This window comes from Chelonia mydas, chromosome 15, assembly GCF_015237465.2.
Source record: "Chelonia mydas isolate rCheMyd1 chromosome 15, rCheMyd1.pri.v2, whole genome shotgun sequence".
NCBI classification, from domain to species: domain Eukaryota; kingdom Metazoa; phylum Chordata; order Testudines; family Cheloniidae; genus Chelonia; species Chelonia mydas.
In genome coordinates, this window is record NC_057856.1 from 29568631 (window position 1) to 29590456 (window position 21826).

At 50.2% G+C, this 21826-nt stretch overlaps 1 long non-coding RNA gene across 1 annotated transcript; it reads right to left on the reverse strand.

Annotated features, from left to right (window-relative positions):
- Positions 1-440: 440 nt before the first annotated feature.
- LOC122463044 lies at positions 441-13712 on the reverse strand. Its single transcript, XR_006286014.1, has 3 exons — positions 13702-13712; positions 9843-9847; positions 441-682 (listed from the first exon to the last, which is right to left on the reverse strand). It is a non-coding gene; the product is annotated as an uncharacterized LOC122463044 (long non-coding RNA).
- Between the last annotated feature and the right edge of the window lie 8114 nt (positions 13713-21826).

Consider the following 21826-nt stretch of genomic DNA (forward strand, 5'->3'; position numbering starts at 1 on the left):
TAAGGCACTCGCCTAGCTATGGCTAGTGCAGCTGTGTTCCTTTGCATGCAATGGCACCGACGGAGTGATGCAAAGCAGTGCCTCGGTCACCGGGGATAGCTGGCTAAAAACTTCAGCTCATTGCGCAGCAGCAGTCAAAAGACTAAGAGACTGGTAGGAACCATTAGGAAAGGGATTGAAATCAAGACAGAAAATATCATAATGCCACTTCATAAATCACAGCGAGAATACTGTGTCCACTTCTGGTCACCCCCTCACAAAAAGGGTAGCGTGGAACTGGAAAAGGTTCAGAGAAGGGTAACAACAATGATCAGTTGTATGGAGCCGCTTCCACATGAGGAGAGCCTAAAAATATTAGGGCTCTTCAGGTTAGACAAGAGACGATGAAAGGGAGTAGGACAGAGGTCTAGCAAATTATGAGTGGGGGGAGAAAGTGACGAGAGAAGTGTTATTTGTGCTTTCCCACAATACAAAAACCAGGTGAAATTAATAGACAGCAGCTTTAATACAACCAAGAGGAAGTACTTTTTCACACAATGCACAATTAACCTGTGGAACTCATTGCTGAGGGATGTTGTGAAGGCCCAAAGTATAACTGGGTTGAAAAAAGAACTAGATACATTCATAGAGGATAGGTCCATCCATGGCTATTAGCCAGGATGGTCAGCGATGCAACCCCATGCTAGAAGCCAGGTGAGGAAGACAGGGGTGAGTCTCTTCAGCTGCCCTGTTTTGTTTGGTTTCAGAGTAACAGCCGTGTTAGTCTGTATTCGCAAAAAGAAAAGGAGTACTTGTGGCACCTTAGAGACTAACCAATTTATCTGAGCATAAGCTTTCGTGAGCTACAGCTCACTTCATCGGATGCATACTGTGGAAAGTGTAGAAGATCTTATTATATACACACAAAGCATGAAAAAATACCTCCTCCCACCCCACTCTCCTGCTGGTAATAGCTTATCTAAAGTGATCACTCTCCTTACAATGTGTATGATAATCAAGTTGGGCCATTTCCAGCACAAATCCAGGTTTTCTCACCCCCCCCCTCACAAACTCACTCTCCTGCTGGTAATAGCTTATCTAAAGTGACCACTCTCCTTACAATGTGTATGATAATCAAGGTGGGCCATTTCCAACACAAATCAAGGTTTTCTCACCCCCGCCCCCTCACAAACTCACTCTCCTGCTGGTAATAGCTTATCCAAAGGGACCACTCTCTTTACACTGTGTATGATAATCAAGGTGGGCCATTTCCAGCACAAATCCAGGGTTTAACAAGAACGTCTGGGGGGGAGGCGTAGGAAAAAACAAGGGGAAATAGGCTACCTTGCATAATGACTAAGCCACTCCCAGTCTCTATTCAAGCCTAAGTTAATTGTATCCAATTTGCAAATGAATTCCAATTCAGCAGTTTCTCGCTGGAGTCTGGATTTGAAGTTTTTTTGTTGTAAAATAGCGACTTTCATGTCTGTAATTGCGTGACCAGAGAGATTGAAGTGTTCTCCGACTGGTTTATGAATGTTATAATTCTTGACATCTGATTTGTGTCCATTTACTCTTTTACGTAGAGACTGTCCAGTTTGACCAATGTACATGGCAGAGGGGCATTGCTGGCACATGATGGCATATATCACATTGGTGGATGTGCAGGTGAACGAGCCTCTGATAGTGTGGCTGATGTGATTAGGCCCTGTGATGGTGTCCCCTGAATAGATATGTGGGCACAGTTGGCAACGGGCTTTGTTGCAAGGATAGGTTCCTGGGTTATTGGTTCTGTTGTGTGGTGTGTGGTTGCTGGTGAGTATTTGCTTCAGGTTGGGGGGCTGTCTGTAGGCAAGGACTGGCCTGTCTCCTAAGATTTATGAGAGCGATGGGTCGTCCTTCAGGATAGGTTGTAGATCCTTAATAATGCGTTGGAGGCGTTTTAGTTGGGGGCTGAAGGTGACGGCTAGTGGCGTTCTGTTATTTTCTTTGTTAGGCCTGTCCTGTAGTAGGTGACTTCTGGGAACTCTTCTGGCTCTATCAATCTGTTTCTTCACTTCCGCAGGTGGGTACTGTAGTTGTAAGAATGCTTGATAGAGATCTTGTAGGTGTTTGTCTCTGTCTGAGGGGTTGGAGCAAATGCAGTTGTATCGCAGAGCTTGGCTGTAGACGATGGATTGTGTGGTGTGGTCAGGGTGAAAGCTGGAGGCATGTAGGTAGGCATAGCGGTCAGTAGGTTTCCGGTATAGGGTGGTGTTTATGTGACCATCGTTTATTAGCACTGTAGTGTCCAGGAAGTGGATCTCTTGTGTGGACTGGACCAGGCTGAGGTTGATGGTGGGATGGAAATTGTTTCATTTGCAAATTGGATACAATTAACTTAGGCTTGAATAGAGACTGGGAGTGGCTTAGTCATTATGCAAGGTAGCCTATTTCCCCTTGTTTTTTCCTACCCCCCCCTCCACCCTCCAGACGTTCTGTTAAACCCTGGATTTGTGCTGGAAATGGCCCACCTTGATTATCATACACAATGTAAGGAGAGTGGTCACTTTGGATAAGCTATTACCAGCAGAAGAGTGAGTTTGTGAGTGGGGGGGGGTGTGTGAGAAAACCTTGATTTGTGTTGGAAATGGCCCACCTTGATTATCATACACATTGTAAAGAGAGTGGTCACTTTAGATAAGCTATTACCAGCAGGAGAGTGAGTTTGTGAGGGGGGGGGGGTGAGAAAACCTGGATTTGTGCTGGAAATGGCCCAACTTGATTATTATACACATTGTAAGGAGAGTGGTCACTTTAGATAAGCTATTACCAGCAGGAGAGTGGGGTGGGAGGAGGTATTTTTTCATGCTTTGTGTGTATATAATAAGATCTTCTACACTTTCCACAGTATGCATCCGATGAAGTGAGCTGTAGCTCATGAAAGCTTATGCTCAAATAAATTGGCTAGTCTCTAAGGTGCCATAAGTACTCCTTTCCTGTTTTGTTTGTTCCCTCTCAAGCTCTGGTACGGGCCACTGTTGGAAGACAAGATACTGGGCTAGACTGACCATTGGACTGACCCCTTGTGGCCGTTCTTATGGTCCAATTCACAATGTCTGTTAGCATCCACCACATGCACGTCCATCACTGGCAGGAAGGCCCCTGGTTGAGCAGTTTGTGAACTGCCCACAGATGGATGCTTGTTTGTGGGAACTCCCCTGCCGAATACCTGCAATGAGTGTGGTCAGAAGCTACAACTTCAACCAGTCCCCAAATGCACCCTGTACCCTCAGAGACAGACAGGTGGATGCAGAGCACTGAACCAAAGGGCCGGAGGGTGGGGGGTCTTCTCCCCTCTGTTTTTCTGTCTGGGTTTTGCTTCCCCTTTTATGGCATGTTCCACATGAGCACCAGCGACGATGAACTCTAATAATATAATCTCCTCTGCACTCCTCTGGCACTTCCCGTCCGAGGGTCTCACAGCACGTGCAAGGTGCCATGGAGAGAACCCTGATCTCCAGCCTGGGAGAGCTTGTGACTCCCCCAAGGACACTCAGCAGGTCGGTAGCAGAGCTAGGAACATAAGTCACAAATCTTAGGAGTCCAAGTCCTGTGCTTTAAGAACTCCCATGCCTTCTCCAGCTGCCACCTTTATGAGATATGTCTGGGTATCAGATCTCTGATTCCCCACATGCTTTGGGGTGCCAAACAGCTGGCATTGTTCTGTGCAGAACATATGCACATTTAAGGGTCAGGGATGTCGCTTTCTTCACTGCCTGCTTCATCTTCCCCCCTCAGTGGGCTCTTGCTGTGCTCAGCCCATCTCACCACTGCTTCTGGCCCTGACATGGGTCACACATGGGTGGCCTCTCCGGTATAACCCTGCTTCCTAGATCTGTGCCTGGCAATAGCCTTGCCCCCCGCCACTCCCCCGCCAGCCCTGGAGAAACCCTCGCAATTCAGAAATGCCTGGGGATTGCGGGGCAGGGATTCGTCCTGATTTTTAATGACCCAAGAACCCTGAGCAGCAACTCAGCCAAAAATAAACGGCTCCCAGCCCCAGTCGGGACGAATCCTACTAGTCCAATGCTGCCGAGCGAAGCACGGGAAAGACAGAGCCAAGCCTTGCGTTACAGGCCCCGCTCTCCCTTGCCTTCCTCCCAGCCCAGCTGGCACGCGCTGCTGCCTGCCCTCAGGTCTGAGGCAGCAAACCTTGCAGTTTATTATCCCAGGGTCTCCCCAGACACTGTTTGCCATGCAGCCTTCAGGCACCGTTTGCAAATATAGGTTATTAAATTGATTCCCCCCCTTTCCATGCTCAATGAACATTAAAATTAAAGTTCTGCTTAGTTCCTTTGTAGGGCAAGCGGGGGTGGGGGTAGGGTTGTGAGCGCTCAGAAGTGGCACAATAAAAAGACAAGTTGCAAACTTCCATTCCCCAGTGCTGGAGAAGGCTGGCGCCAGCCCTGGGACACCTCTTGGGTCTGGGATCTCAGGGAAGCACATCCCAGGGGAATGAATTGATCTCAGCTCCCCAAGGAAAAATATCTTCTGGGGCAGATGTGGCTAACCATGAGATAATCTCCCCAGAGACACACTGGACATGTCAAATAAACTGCAGAGCACTGGAGATTATTTATAAACTGTAGGCCCTAAGTCAAAGCCAAAAGTCGGTAGAAACACTCTGGTTGATTTCCATGGATTTTGGATCAAGCATCCATTGAAGTCAATGGAAAGTCTCCTGCTGACTTCAGAGAGCACTGGACAGAACTAGAGAAAGCAACCTACGCTGGCTTCTGGGATAGATCAAATAAGATCTAGTAGCTCCTTTCAATTTCTAGTTTCTATGATTTTTTGGACAAACGAACAGGATTCTATTCTATCCATCCCCGTTGTCTCTGAGCTCCAACCATGTTTTGCTCAAGAACGTTTTGAATAATTTACTCAGTAAATTACATTACATTTTAAAAGTCAACTCTTCACTAGATGTCTGTGTAGCTGACTTGCCCAGCTAGAGAGCTGGGCTGATCAGTCATGGAGTATATTTTCAAGTAATGTATTCAGTGGATTTTGTGATATGGTTTGAATATATTTTTTGTAGTTATTTGTCTAGTTCTGGCTTTGAAGCTCTGTTCCTGAGCATTTGTGTCTCTTGCTATTATCTGTTGCCATCTTACCCCTATATCAGTGAAAACACGAGGTGTATTTAGTTACCCTTGGCTTGTGTCTTGTTTATCATTGCGTCTTTGCATAGTTTTCAACTCCTATAACTTTGATGAATTAAAAAAAAAGACTGCTTGCTTGATGCATTACTGTGTTGGTCCAGAACGCCAAGGAATCAAGTGTCCCCTGTATTTCTTATGTTGATGAAGCAGCCAGCCCTCCTTTTATATTTTTTAAATTTATTGGTGGCATTTTGAGACAATCGTGGGGAAATTGTTGGTTGCACAGGAATTCATGTAGGTGGGAGGACCCAGAAATTTCATTTGGGGGTGTGGCTGTCTGGCAATCCAGGTAATTTTCCACTCTTGATTGACATTAACTTACGCCTTTGATTTAACAGGAGTAATGGGACTGTCTTTGCAACCCGGTTAACCCTTACAATGCTGACATTTCCCAGACTTAGCGATCTGCAATCCCCAAAGGGTTAACCCACAGTCATATGATTACTGCTGGGCTATGCAGTCTCAGAATGCTTTGCTGGTGTTTGTGACTACTATTCCATTTGTAAGTAGGTGTCACTGGCTAGAATCTAGAGAGTTAGCTCCTCCTTTATATTCCATTTTTAAAATACATTGAAAATTTAGGAATTATTTTTATAAATGGCACCTGGCCAGAATTCCCAACAAATGGGGCAAGAATGTAAAAAGAAATCGAGCTGATGCTCAACGAATAGCGTGAGCAAGTGCAATAAATACCTGGGAACACTAGAGGGTGCTTCAGGAAGGGACTCCAGAGAGGAGGAAAGCAAGATGGTGGAGATGTGACCAATAGACAATCCAATTAGATTTTATTGACTGTTTCCTTACATGTCATGCCCGGAGCTGGGCCATACGGAAGTATTCATGCAGACTCCTAGGACAGGTATTCTCTTTATGAAGCAGTTGCAGTATGATCTTTGCCTTGGTTACATGTCAGAGGCCACTACCCTCTACTGAATCCGTTTGCTTGTCTCTCTGTTTGGTCCAGCTGCATTTTGTTCCGATGAGGCCCTAGGAAAGTTCATGCTCAGGGAGTTCCCCATCACTCCCAGCTCCTCTGTTAATGGCATGCAGTGCATAATGTAAGTGCATCTCTCTCCGCAGCAATGACAATGGGGCCGCTTTTGCTGTGAGTTACGACTATATTTAATACCCCTGTAATAAATAATAACACAAAAGACTTTCTGCAGTTCTAAAAGCCATGTTTGCCAAGCAGCCTCCAGGCAGTGTTTGTGAAGAGAGGTTATTAAATTGATTTTTTTCCCCCCTTTACATGCTCAATGAACATTAAAATTAAAGTTCTGCTTAGTCTCCCAGTGGGGTGAGGAGGGGCACTAGGGGTGCGTGTGTATGTGTGCTGAGAATGGCACAAGGAAATAGAAATGGATCGTTCGGTGCACAGTGGCTCAGCCCTGAAAGCCTGCACCCAGCATCTCAGACTGAATCTGTACCGTGGCTGCAGAGAGGTTTATTCCTGCGACTGCAAGCTGCTGCTTCTTGGACCGTGGAGGACATGGGGGTTGGGAACGGGGCTATTGTACCAGCACCTAGATGCTGTGGTAATGGAAGCATCAAAAGTGCTTAAATGTAGGGTTTAGATCAATCTCTGACTACGTAGTAAGGGCCAGAAGGGTCTTTAATGGGGCAGATCACCCCACATCTGCCTCTTGTGGGGTTCTTATACCTTCCTCTGAGGCATCTGGCCCTGGCCACTGCCAGACTAGATGGGCCCTGGGTCGGATCCAGTCTGGCCACTCCTATGTTCCTATTAAATGAGATTAGGTGAATTCCAGGGTTTGAAAACTGAAACGCAGCTGCTGCTGGGTCGTGAATATTTTTCTTTCCTAATCTTCCAAGATGAACTCCTCTTCTGGAAGTCCAGCTCACGGGGTGGGATCCTCTAATCCACAAAACGATGGCTGGAGAAACCAGTTTGGTAAAAAAAATTAACCACGCTGACAGAAACCATGTCCCCTTCTTTTAGATATTCTGACATGTTCAGCTAATGTCTCGCAGTCCTTTTGCAATTCCAGATCCCAACCGAACGGAAGTGAAGGAGTCAGAGCATCGCTAGTAAGGCTCTCTCTCTGCATTGTACTCACAGCTAGTATCCGTGGGAAGTGCCAGAAATCTGGTAATAGAGACTAATATTGTGAGCACTCCCATCAGACACTGCAGTCCTATGAGGCTCTAATAAATCTTCAGACTTTTGATTAGAGCTGGTTGGAAAATGGGTGTTTTTTTTTCCCCAGGTAACGTTTTGCCTTTTGGTGAAAAATTGGAAACTGAAAATTTCAATGTGGAAATGTCACCATGGCAAGGGAGAGCAAATCCCTTTCCTTGCACACATCTCCCACATCTTACTACTAGTGAGAGGCGTAAAGTTTGGGGTTCTCACCCAAAGTTTGTCCAGGCTCATGAGATTTCCAAGGCCTCCTCCAGCTGGACACAGGAAAACCAAGAAATAAATGGTCAATATTTTTTAAAAAGCCCTGAAGTTAGTGTAACTGACCTTTTCTGACCCTCCAATGGTGGTTGGATTCCGCCTCCCAGGGGCACAGGAGGAAGCCACGTTGTGCTCACATGCAGCCAGCTGTAGAGGAGGCGCACCCACTGTGCTCCCTCAGGGAAACTTGACTTTCGTTCTTTCTTCCCTAATCCAAAATGGAAGCAGTTAGAATCATAGAATCACAGAACTGGAAGGGACCTCGAGAGGTCATCGAGTCCAGTCACATGCACTCGTGATAGGACTAATTATCGAGACCATCCCTGGCAGGTGTTTGTCCAACCTGCTCTTAAAAATCTCCAATGATGGAGATTCCACAACCTCCCGAGGCCATTTATTCCAGTGCTTAACCACCCTGACAGTCAGGAAGATTTTCCTAACGTCCAACCTCAACCTCCCTTGCTGCAATTTAAGACCATTGCTTAAATTAGGGCTGAAAGCTTATGGTAACACTGGGATGACACCAGCCAGCCCTGCTTTGACACCACTCAGTAAGCTGTTGTGTAAACACTCTTCAGTAGTAGTCTGGAAGTTTTCCCCCAGCCTCTGTTCAGCACCCCAGATCACATGACACAAGGTGCTGCTTCTCAGCCAGCAGAACACCTTTCCTTCTCCTTTTGGCATTGGTCTCTACCATGCTAGTTATGGTAGACAGGTGATATCTCCTGCTCTGCTATAGGAAATCTCTCACACACACAGACAAACACACACACACCCATTCTGGAGCTGATTCAGCCCATCTCTGCCATACTGTAACTCCTGCTAGATGACTTCACCTGACACACTGATTGACTCTGTGAAAGCGGCTGGGGTGTGAGGGGGAAGAGGAGCTGCTGACTTATCAAAGGTTGCCACACAATTAATCATCGAATCAGAGAAACGTGGGGCTGGAGGGGCCGCCTTGAGGTCATCACATCCAGCCCCCTGTGCTGAAGCAGGACCAAGGAAACCTAGGCCCAGCCCCGATGGGTTTGTCCAGCCTGTTCTTAAATCCTCCAGTGACTGGGATCCCATCTGAAGCCTGTTCCAGAGCTTAATTACCCTGAGTGCGAGAAAGTTTTTCCTACTATTTAACCTAAATCTCTCTTGCTGCCGATTAAGCTGGTTACTTCTTGTCTTATCTTCAGTGAACATGGAGAACAATTGGTCACTGTCCTCTTTATAACAGCTCTGAACATATTTGAGGACATATCAGGTCCCCGCTCAGTTGTCTTTTCTCAAGACTAACCGGGCCCAGTTTGTTTAACCTTCCCTCACAGGTCAGGGTTTCTAAACCTTTGATCATTTTTGTTGTTCTCCTCTGGACTCTCTCCAGTTTGTCCACATCTTTACTAGAGTTAGAATTAGACGCAGGACTCCAGCTGAGGCCTCACCAGTGCCGAGCAGAGTGGCACAACTACCTCCCTTGTCATTAAGACGGGCAGGGAAAGTCAGCTGGAAATGAAGGCCCCAGCTTCTTCCTGGGTCATGCTGCACTGTGCAATGCCAAGCCAGGTCCTTTCCAAATGCCACCAGAGGAGATGAGGTGCCAGACCCCAGTGATAGCTCGGCATTGGGATAGGGTATTGGGGAGGGATTTTCTAAGGTGTGAAAGAGGGAATTGGGGCATCCCTCCAGACCACTTGGGTCCAAACCTGGACAGCTGCAGGACAGGGCAGCTGAAAGCATCCAGGTGGCTCTTAGCAGCGAGTGCTGCTGTAGACAGTAACAGAGCCATGTTGCCATGGCGGGTGGAGGTCGGGAATCTATCTGGGAAGCAGGAGGGGGAAAAAGAAAATAGAGGGGTTAAAAATCCTCAAAGCACTTGACTAGTAGCCTAAATCAGCCCATCTCGGAAGTCTGCTGTCATCCTGCACATTTACATATTGCTGTGACGTTCCCTAAGGCCAGCCCTCTTCCAAACATCAAAAACCATCAGTTAGCAGTCAGAATGAATCAGGCGTACGAGAAAACATCTTTAGCTAAGAGCCAGCTCTGTCTCTGATAGCATTAAAGTGACTATTGACTGAAGACGCAAGTGAAAGTCAGTAGCAATTTAATTAGGATGACTGATTCCTGACTGTCTGACATCTCTATGGCTAGAGGAGGCATACTGATTTGTAGATGCCATCTGAACAGAAGCTTCAGCACAGATTCGGGGCTGGAGAGTTTGGATTCTCCAGGAGCTGGGATACCACTGCTGTTTTACACCTTTGGTTTGTGTTGTCACTCCATTCAAATCAGCCCAAAAGAACCTGGTGATTTCCCCTTTCCAAACAGTCTTTCAGACAGTCACTATTCATTTTGATGAGCTTTTACCATCTGCCATGCATCCCCAGGCTGATCCTGAGGGGGAATGAGTAGAAAATGCAGATTAATCAGAACCAAAACCATTTGCAACCCAGGTTTGACTCACATTAGGGCGACCCAATCGCAGGCTCTAGGGTGTTACAGCTGATCACTTTCGGGGTCAGGAAGGAACGTACTGCCCCCAATCCCAGGGTATTGTACGGCTCTCTAGGATCATGCTGGGAGGGGATAGGGATAGTCAGCTTTCTCTGAAGCCTCAGGTATTGGATATAGCTACAGGGAGGACACCGGGCCAGATGAACCAGTGTCAGAATGAGAGGCCACTGCTATGAATCCATTCTGGCTTCTTTAGAGTGGAAATCCTGCAGCTTTCGCACGTTTTCAGAGTTCACGTCTCACCGAGGCTCCTGTTTCTTGTTGAAACTGGAAGCCAGTGGCCAATGGGCTACTTACTCTTTAAAGTCCCTGTGTTTTCAGCTCAGCCAATGAGAGTTGTTATGTTTCTCTCTTGTGTTTTCATTGGCTCCCATCCTATGGCTCGCTCTCCCGCCAGAGATGCTGGACAGGCCGAGTTTTCGAAGTGAGCCTGGACGCCCCTGCTCATGTAGTTGAATTTGTTCCCCTTCCAAAATCCAAGGTTCCATTTCTAGTTTTCTCTCTCCACTCTCAAACACGTGGGAGACGTTCTGATTGGAATTACACCTTGTGCAGTTCTCCCAGGGCTGTGGGACGGCACAGAGTGGAAACCAGCCTGACCCCCAGCACCAGCCCTAGACTACTCACTGGAAAAACACAGTGTTTGGCTGCTCCGCCACCTCCACCCCCACAATGCACCAGGCCTGGAAGGATAAGGAACTACTCAGCCCCAGCCCCGTCACTTTCCCTCCTGCTCCTTGCACCAGGGCTAAAATCATCACCTAATTTAGAAAAATGACGGCGTGACAGTTTTCCACTGACACAGTCACTGCTGAAAATTTACTTCAAGTCTCATTGTTGGCAATGTCAAAAGTGATAAAAACCAATAAAAAGAACCAGCGCGGCATGAACGTCTCAGTGACAGCAGCGCCGAGGAGACAGGAGCGAAGCAACACAGGGGCTCCTCGCTGCAGCCCGAGCCTTTTCAGATAAAAGGTAATTGAAATGTTAGTTCCATTAATATTTCAGCCTGCCCCACATCTGACAGCCATGCTCCTTAAGCAGCGCTAGGCATGTCTCTTTAACTTCTCAGGGTGTTCTCGCAGACTGCTGCCAGAGGCAGCGCTCTCCTTTTGTTGGTGAGGCCGGCGTGGATGCCCGGGGCGGAGGACACGTGGGGTGGCTGTGAGGCCACAGTAAGGCAGCAACAGCTTTGCCTGCTGACCTGCCTGCTAGAAATCCCCTGCTTTTTACAGCTCTGTCCATTGCGGCCACATGTCAAAGAGGGAGACGGTCCGAGATTTGCAAAGGGTGACAGGGAGGTGTGCTATGTGCTCAGGTGGCCAGGTGCCTGCGCAGCTGGGGGAATCCACATGAGGTTTGGAGTTAGAAATGGGATGAAATTTAATAGCGCAAAGCACAAGATCATGCACGTAGGGACTAACAACAAGATATCAGCTGGGGACATATCAGAAGCAACAGAGGAGGAGAAAGACCTGGGCGTATTGGTCGATCACAGGATGACTATGAGCTGCCACTGTGATGCGGCTCTGAAAAAGGCTAATGCAGTCCAAGGATGCATCAGGCGAGGTATTTCCAGTAGAGACCGGGAAGTGTTAGTACCATTATACAAGACCTCATCTGGATTACTGTGAGCAATTCTGGACTTCCAGGTTTAAGACAGATTAATTCAAAATGGAACAGGTGCAGAGAAGGGCTCTTAGGATGATCAGAGAATGGAGAACCTGCCTCTTGAGAGGAGACTTAAGGAGCTTGGCTTGATTAGCCTAACCAAAGGCTGAGGGGAGATCTGATTGCTCTCTATACATCAGAGGGATAAACACCAGGGAGGGAGAGGAGTTATTTAAGTTAAGGGCTAATCCTAGCACTAGAACAGTTGCTTATAAACTGGCCAGTAATAAGTTTAGACTTGAAATTAGAAATGAAGGTTTCTAACCATCAGAGGAGTGAAGGTCTGGAACAGCCTTCCAAGGAGAGCAGTGGGAGCAAAAAACGTTACTGGTTTTAAGACTGAGCTTGATAAATGTATGGACGGGATGGTCTGGTGAGGCCTACAATGGCATATGACGCAATTACAGCTGCTAGCAGCAAATATCCCCAATGGCTGGAGAGGAGACACTAGAGGGGGAGGGCTCTGAGCTGCTACGGAGAATTCTCTTCCAGGTGTCCAGCTGGTGGGTCTTGCCCACGTGCTCAGGGTCTAACTGATTGCCATGTTGGGGTCGGGAAGGAATTTTCCCACAGGCCAGATTGGTAGAGATCGTGGGGGGTTTTCACCTTCCTCTGCAGTGTGGGCCACGGGTCACTTGCTGGTTTAGAGAAAATGGTGGATTCTCTGTAACTTGAAGTCTTTAAACCATGATTTGAGGACGTCGGGAACTCAGCCAGAGGTTAGGGGTCTATTACAGGAGTGGGCGGGTGAGGTTCTGTAGCCTGTGATGTGCAGGAGGTCAGACTAGATGATCATGACGGTGCCTTCTGGCCTTAAAGCCTATGAGTCGATGTGTCTGTTATGGCTGGGTTCTTAATGACACCTAAGGAAACCCAAATCCGCCTGCTAGCTTCATGGAAAATACCAGCCTGTGTCTGGCTGAGGCATGCCCAGGAGTTTGGACGATTATCCAGGTTGGGGCAGTGAGATTTCCCATAGTCCCTGTTTTCTTTGCAGTGCGGACACTGCCTCCTCTCCCCCACTCCTGAGGCCCCTGGCTGCAGCACTCCATACCTGTGCAAAGCACTGTGGTTGTGATTCCTTCTGGCAGTTCCCCGGAGAATGGACTGCAGGATCCCAACAAGGTGGCCCCATGGGACCTTGCCTTTGCTCATGGCTCTGGTTCTACAGCGTCATGTTGGCCACGCAGGCCAGGTGCCATGCAGATGGCTAGGCTCAGCCCTGACTGCAATCCCACAGCCCTGAAGTGAGGTGTGGGGCAGAGAGTCAGTCACATACCCTAGGGAGACCCAGCGGGTACATTGCAAACCAGCTTATCTACACTCAAAGACTGTGTCAGGCCTACAGCTCTCCTGGCCGCTGCCCTCCACCCCGAGGGAGGTCAGGAAGGAAATGTTCTTCTGCCAACAGCTTTCAGTCCTGCTGCGGGTCAAGCCACCCCAGGCATTGGCCGAGTGGGTGGGGCAGGTCTGAGCCAAAGTCACTCCTGGCAGGTCTTGCACCCATATGACTCCGGGGGCTGGCTCCTATCGCCCTGTGGCCCTTGGCAGGTACGGTGTTCCCACGGAGGGGAGGGGGGAAGCCCCTCTCCAGGAGATTTATTATTTGGTTGGATTCACGTGCAGACCAAGATCACTGTGTGAAAACAAGGCAAAGGTCAATAAAGATTGTGGCCTGACGCGTCTCCTCCAGGGAGACTGGGTGAGAGCAGCTCCAGGGGCTTCAGCGTTGACATGAACACGGCTGAGCGCGGAGGTCAGCACTCAGGGGGATAAAGGCCCTAGAACTGCGAGGTTCCCATTGATCTGCCAAGCACTGATCTGAGCACTGTGGATGGGAAGGAGCGGGACTCCCCAGCACCCAGTCACACACGGGCACTGACACACAACGTGCACCCGCACCACACTGATGCACACGGTGTGCCTAATAACACACACACCCCAACCACACTGACACTCACACATCACACACAACATGTATAACACACAGCACACACCCCATTCTGACGCAGAGCACTCAACCACATCCAGATGGGCATGCACACACAAAACACAACACGTGTATTGACACACAACACACCCTCACTCACCTCTCCCCATAACACACACTTTGACACAGCTGCCCCACTACTCACACACAACACACACACATATCCCTGTAGCCCTTGCCCGCTGTCTCTTTCTCTCTGTTCTGAGCGTGGCTAGCCACATTCCCTTCTGCATCAAAGCAGGAGGCAAATTAAATCTTTTGCAAAAAGCATCGTCTGTGTGACTGTTTCATTCTTACTTTGGAAAACAACAGTTCTGAAACTCTCCCACTGTGCCATTTGGTTGAGTTTTCCCCTGTAATTCCCTTTCAAAGTTGGAACGCTGGCCCCTTGAGTTGCGTGTCTGCCTTTCTCGCCTTCCCTGCAATCAATCTAAGTGCTTCCATGATGCTGCCTACCGTGAACATCAAAGCATGTGTCTGATCCTCACATCCACCAGAATAAACAGCTGACAGGGAACATAACTAGGTCTTCGCTCAGGTAGTGTATGGGAAAAGGGTTTTGTTAGTTTCACGTGATCTCCCTTCATTTTGAAGCCCTGGTACAGGAGGCAGGTGTCTTTGACAGAGAGGAAGTAAAGAATGTATCTGCCATGCTTCGCTAGAGAGATGGCACATGGCTAGGCTGGCACTGTTCACGCTGAAGGGACAAGCCATGTTTTCACTAGTGATTGTCAGCCATTCGGGACGACATAGAAATGGAGCCTCACTTTCACCCAGCGTTTGACTCACACAGAACGGAATGACTTTATTTGAAGTTCAATAACATCCGCTTGGCATTGCCTGTTGCCTCCGTTAGTTTTCAGCTTTTCTGCACTTCTGAATGACCCAGTGATCGGAATCACTCTTTTTTCCAAGTACTGGAAACCTTGCAAGGTCCCGAGAAGGACCTAATGTGTGTCTCAGCCTGTTGGGATTTGCTGTTGACCATAAGAGACAGCCCCAAAGTGGAATTACGCATCAGTAGCATACTGCACTTTGGGGGAAATTGGAGTCACGGCTGAGTCCAGATTGATCCAAAAGCTATGGCTCAGACCCATCTCCAGGCAAAAACAGACTCAGCAGAGAGGCCCAATAAGGAGCTGTGAGTGCCTGGGCTGTGTCATGCCCATTGCACGAGCTGCTTTCAGAACCCAGCCTTAATCTCCCATGAGCCAGGAGAATCTGATGGGTGTGTGACGCTAAGGCCAGCTGCCCGTGTTGGCTGAGGGGTCGTCTCTGCTGGTGAAACCCCACTGGAGGTAGTGGGCCAATGCCGCATGAATCTGGCCAGGGACTGTTACTCTATGTCTCAACTTGACATGAGAACTCCTCCTTGGTTTGAATCCCTTCATCCTCCCTCCCCCATGCTCCATCTCTCTCTGGGCTACGCACTTCGCTCCAGGCCATGCTGAGTGACACCAGGAACAGGTGTTTCGGTCAGCTCCCAATTCCTCTGTGCAGCCCCTGCCCAGCAGAGCAGCCCACGGGAGCAGAAACACGGCAGAGCCACCAGCAGATCCCTGCAGGCTCCCGCAAGGTGCTGAAGCAGGGGGCCGTGTTTGGGGCAGGCAGAGAGAAAGTGTCGGGTCTCAGGCTACCTCGGAGATGGCAGCAGAAAGAACTGACACTAGCTGTGTGGAGAGAGCTGGCTCATTAGCCAGAATCTCATCTTTCCCCTTCTCCTTGCGGGGAGTGGGTGGTAGCAAAGCAAACTATTCGCAGGGCAGGACATTCCAGAATATCTCCCGGCATCCCTGTCCCAGAGACCAAGACAGTTGTCACCTCCTTCTTCCCTCTCCTTGGCCTCCCTGGGCAGCTGCATGCCGCACGCGGGCCTTACCGAAACGCAGCCTCGCGCCCCCCAACAAATTGCTTCCCATAAATCTTCGGCCTGCTTCCCTCCCCGCCTGCCCCCGGCTCCCTCAAAAGTGTTTTTTCTCCCCAGTTGACTGGCTGCGGTTGAAAACTGCAACGTCCTAGAAATCCGAGCACTCGGAGCTGTTCTCCATCACCTTTAATTCCGAGTTCCTGCCTCCCTGGCGCACGTGTTTGTCATAATCTATTGAAGCTGAGGCATCAGAAATATTGAAAGAACAGACATAAAATCAATAAAGGGAATTTGAGTTGCAGGGCTCAGGGGCCCACTGTTCCAGGACCTTTTATTGAATTTGAGATCTTCTTCATTGTTCCTGGGCTTCTTTTTTCATTTTTTTATGGCACAAAATTTGATTTGATTTTTTTTTTAATTGCACTGAAGTCAGCTGGCGTGAAAGCTCCCAGGATGCTGCATGACCCTGACCCCTTCCAATCCCCACCCTCCTCCTGCCAGTACTCCTGTCCCCGTCTGCGTTTCTTCTCACCTTGGCATTTGCAGCTCTCTCCTCAGTGGCTGCCCCAGCTCCCTGAGCTCTAGCTGCCTCCAAGGGTATCACTCCCCTCGTCCGATAATTGTGCCTTGCATGCGATAACTTGCATCTTGGCGTCTGGCTCAGCGCTCCTCCTCTTGGCTTTCTGACCTCTCTGGACCTGCTCCAGCCAAGCCCAAGGGCCTTGACAGCCCGACACCAGAGGGCCTAGTCTACCTTCGAGCAAAGCCAAAGCGGTTGGGGGCTTTTCCAAACCTTCAAAGCCCTAAGCGGTGTGGGCCCTGGCTGTGTGAGAAACACCTTTCTCCTAATGAGACATTGTGATCAGCTTCAGTGTGCAAGCTGACAAGGCCCTTGATGTCTACAGCAGGGGCCGGGCTGCCAGCCTCCATCACTGAGAGGACTTTGGTCTGTCTCTAGCCCCTTTGGCTGCTGGAGTCACGATTTGTTGACCCCGAGGGTAAGGCGCAAGGCCTGTCTGATGCCCAGGCCTTCCCTGGCGGGGTTCTGCGAGCTGGGTGTGGTCAGGAGTGGGCCGGGAGACGCTTGTTTGTGTGGATACTGATGCAGGAGGTAGCTGGCGGCTGTATGTTTTATAGGGCCCCCAGGGCCTAGGTCTGCACTCAGCTGGGCCTGACCTAAATGCTGAGCCCAGTGAGGGCGTGTGGGAGTTGCTGGAGGCAGAACTTGGCCTCTCACGTCTTTTTATGATTTGATAGAAATAAATGTTGGCTCTGGCTTGCCTGGCTAGGAGAGGCTGGGCCAGTCACTTCCCCCGTTGTGCCTCAGTTTCCCCGACGGCGTAAGGGAAATGATTATACTGGCCTGTCTTCTGAAGGTGGGGGTGGGGGGGAATTGTGAATCTTAGTGAATAACTGAAATGCATTGAGTGCCTCAGATAATGGCACTGCGGTGTAGGAGAGCAGGTTAGTCTGTGGGTTTCGCGGGCTGGGAACCCATCACTGCTCCTTTAGGAGCTGTGGGTGAGTGACTGCACAATCTCTCAGCTATAGAGACACGCCAGATTCATGGCAGCCTTCCTCTTCCCCCGCGCTTCATTCTGACCCTTAATGCTCTCCCCACACTGCCCCTCGTTAACTCGCGGCCTTCGCTATGCACAGAGCTGCTACACAGCTCGAGCAGCAGGACCCAAACTCGCCGGGAACCAGCCCTGGAGGAAGCAGGGGAATGGCAGAGGGAGTCTCTCCATCTCTCTCTCTCTCCTACATTCTCCGTGAGTTTCACCAAACGGAGGGGGCAGTTCTGGGTGGAGGCCAGCACCTTGCTGAATGTATTCTAGTATTCACACATCTCTCCCTCCTGCCAGGCTCTCCAGAGACCTCACTGAATCGAGCAGGCTTTGGAGAAGAGACAGACGGTCGAGTGTGGGGTGTCTCTTGCAGCCCTTTTCAGAGGAAATTAACTGACTAGCAAACAACATCAAAACCATGGAGTTTTTCCAGCCAGCCAAGGATAGAGACCCCTCAGCTGAGAACAGGTCCTGGCTGGGATGATCTAGCTATCTATCCATCCATCCCCATACACCCCATCATCTATCTATCTATCTATCTATCTATCTATCTATCTATCTATCTATCTATCTATCTATCTATCTATCTAATCAGCACGGTAACGTAAGAGCAGCCTGGAGTCTGGGCTCAGGGTCTATCTTGGGGATTGCAGAATTTAGCCAGGGTGAGACCTAGGTTGTATCCCCCCACCCCCACCCCCCGCCTGCCAGTAACTAAATTGCACTCACGCGCCTTGCCTGTGGTTCATTCCATAGCGTGGCACGTGCTGCAGCAGGCGTCCTCCCAGGTGGGGGGCGGGGGGTCAGGCAGATTATTTGTGTTAGGAAATAAGCAGATTAAAAGCAGTGAGCGCTGCGTCGCTGCTGAATTGCTAACATGCCCAGAGCAGTGAGATCGGCTGCAGTTGTCTTGGTCCTGAGCCGTGGTAATTGTATTCTATGAAATATTTATTCGTTTTCATTTCAATTTTCATTTTCAGCATGTATTTCCTCTAAAATTATGTGGAAAAAAATCCCCTTGGTGCATTTCTCATCATTGCTGCCTCATAGAATCATAGAATCTCAGGGTTGGAAGGGACCTCAGGAGGTCATCTAGTCCAACCCCCTGCTCAAAGCAGGACCAATCCCCAATTTTTGCCCCAGATACCTAAATGGCCCCCTCAAGGATTGAACTCACAACCCTGGGTTTAGCAGGCCAGTGCTCAGCACGCTGCAAAGTGGCGCTGGTGAATGGAGACCACACAAGAGTTGGGGATTTTGTTTTTTTAACTTTCAGAACAGTTTCTCCTCCTGCTGTGAACCTGGTAGAATTCCAAAGGTCAAGGGACTTAACAGAGCCCACTCTGCCATCCCCCATTCCAGGAAATAAAGGATAGTGACCCGAGACTGATATGAAAAAGCCCCCATCCAAATCCATCACCCAGATCATCAACCCCCCGAAACCTTTGCCCCAGAACCAACCTGGGGCCGCTGAGCCTTCCCCGGATGCCAGCCGCCCATTTCCACTGAACTGTCATTTTGATTTTTAAAGTTTGAAAAAGTTCTACCCTTTAAAAAAAATGTACGTGTCCCTGTGGCTGCGGGCCAGGCTGGAAGCGGGAACGCCATGGAAACGGCGAATCTCTGCATCGTGGTACCAGCTGAAAGGGGGCAGCCTGTTGCTGTGAGATTTCTGGGCCAAGCAGGTTCCTGTACGTATCACAAGCATCTGAATTCTTGGGCCCTGAACCAACTGTTTTGACACTGATCCATGGTGGATATTGGCAGTCGGAAGCTCAACAATGTAACTGTCGGGTGTGGGGTAGGTGAGCCAGAACACAGACATATCGTTTTCCTTCGAGTGGCTTTGGAGCTCAGAGCAGGAGGGAACCAACAGCCACACTGCCAGTTGTACAACCAAGCAACACGTTCCCTGGGAGAAGCCAAAAGTTTCTTGCACTTGTAGGACACGGTGTGCACCGGTTGTAGCCATAACCCCATGACAGTAGAGGGAATAGCGCCGAACCTTACTAATTCTAATACACAAAAGGGTTTTTAAGCGTGTGCCCCGTGTGTGTCCATATATGTGTGTGTGTCCCCGTGTGTACCCATAGGTGTGTGTGTGCCCATCCTGTGTGTGTCTGTACGTGCGGCCTGCTTATCAAGTCAATAGATATTGGTGCGAGTGTAGATTCAGTCTGTGACTCAGCTACGCTGGAAGGGCAGCTGGCCGTCCACCACTCTGGGCACTTTTGCAACATGCCCAGCTAAGGCAGTGGACCTGTCAGTCACCCTGATCAACTCCAATAACCCAGCGTCTGCATCAAGAGCATGAGGATGAATCACAGTCCTGGCCAGAGTCCCACGCTGCCCTGACCAGCCCGACCCCAAACCCATCTCCTCGGGGGAAAGGTGGCTCTACCGTACCCCCCGAAGGCTGCAAACGCCGGCTGTTGCACACCCTGCGAGCCACCTGCTTTCTCCCAGACCCATGGCATTTCGGCTCAGGCTCTTCCGCTGACCACTGGCAGTGCATCATGTGGGGAGAGACGGGCTGTGAGCTAGCCGGACCCCAGGCCCTACGATAGAAATACCGTGTGTATGTGTGTGTGCAGATAGATAGCTGTGTACATGGTATTGGGCTTGCGTACACACTCCCTGCCCATCTCCCTGTCTACAGTGTGTCTGTAGCTAGATGGGGTGTGCCGGCTGCATGGCAGCTTGTCCAGGGAGAGACAACTCTGTGAGCAGGGGCTGGCCGTTCCTTCGGAAGCACGTGCTGAGCAAGGGCACCATACCCGTGTTCCCCACAGCCCCTTCTCCTCTAGCAGTGAATTGATTGTTGGGTTCATCCACAGGTTGCAGGTGTTACAGCTCGTTTGGTACATACGGTCCCAGGGAGCGTTCCAGTGGGCCAGGCGCTGCTCTTGACTGGGCTTGTTTGCTGGTCCCCATGGCTCTTTAAAACGATTCCAGTCCATCCTCCTCAGACTGAGACCTGACGTAGACATCCCCACTCCCCTCCGCGAAACTGTCCCTCTGTTGGGACAGCCCACTGCGCCCGCCCTGGGTGGAGACATCCCGTCTCCCTGGGGTGCTCTAAGCATGGAGCTGGGCTGCAAGTGCCTGAGCAGATGTCAAGCCCCCGTTTTCTGCAACCTAGGGGCAGGCAGAGCTGGGAAGGCTGCAGGGAGGAGTGGGGGACAGGGCAGGTTTTTTGCTCAGGAAAACACAATGTGGGATTCTCTATAAAGCCCGGGTTCGGATTCTGCACCTTCCCCATAGCAGGTGTGCTGGGGGCTCGGCTGGGCCCAGGATAGACCCAGGATAGACTCTGAGCTGGGGGTGTTTGGAACTCAGGGTTTGGTTTGGGCCCCCCTCTCCAGTACTGTGTTGTCATCATGAAGAACAACAGGAGGGACGTTCTCCTCAGCTCCCGCTCCTCATGCTGCTCCTTCCCCAGCTAGGGTCAGAGCCCTCTGCTTGTGATGTCACCCCTCCCCGCAGGCTGCATGTCATGGGCAGCAGGGGCTGAGAGCAGCGATCACAGATGCATGTGAGCAGACAGGATAATAGCGAGCGAGGGAATTAACAAACGCCCCAGAAAACCTCTGCCTTCTCTCTGGAGAGATGGCTTCTCTGACATTCCTGGCAGGCTCCCCTGGCTGCTTGGGGTCCCAGACAGGTTTGCCCCCAGCCCAGTCCTGGATAGCATATCAAGGCAAGTGTATTTCACACTGCTCCTTATTACTCCACCAGCAGGTGTGATTTTTGCAAGGCCTTTTTTCATCTGAGAGGCGTTTGTCATGGGGACCTTTTTATGCCTGGTTAGTAGAACTGCTGCTGGTTTTTCCTCTGCTCCCTACAAGTGATTGCTGCAGCCCAGCTGGCTGGGGAGGGACCAGGCAGGGGAACCCCTGCCTAGGGATGGGGGATGGAATCAGCACTCTCATTACAAACTCTGCTAAGGGTTGGCAAGGCAGGAACTCCTGCAGCAAGCAGACGCTGAGCACAGAGCACACAAGGTTGCAGGGGCGTGGGCCAGAGGAGAGCTTTGGGATGGGACTCAGAGGAGAACCCAGACTTGGGGATTCTAGGACTGGGACTCAAGGCCATTCACTTCAAAAGTGGTGGGTGGCTTTTGGGGTCTCCACATATATGGGCACCCCACTGGCGCAGCCATGGGCCTGCTTTTCACAGGAGCTGAGGTGGCGTCTGAGGCAGTGACCCGGCTGTGACTCTGGCCCTAACCTGCCCTGTGGGTCTGTTCCCATCCGTCTGCACAACGGGGGTAGCAGCAGCTCCCATCACAGGCTGAGTTCATCGGAGTCTGTAAAGCGCTTGGAGGGCCTTCGGGGGGTTAGTATTTATTATAGCTCCAGTTTTGCCCCGAATCAGCGGTTTCCATGTTCACTTGCAGAACATCCTGCCAGCACCTGGTACATCTCGCTGCCATGGCTCACCCCAGACGCAGGCTAAGAGAGGCCCATCCAGGTGGTTGCTGTCACTTGTGCGGGAAGGAATCCTGGCTCAGCGCTGCATGGTTCTGAGCTGAGAGCAGGGGTGGGGGATGCCAGCATGTTGCAGGATCAGACCTTAACTGCAAGTGCCCTTTTCCGGTAGACACCTTGAGGTAGG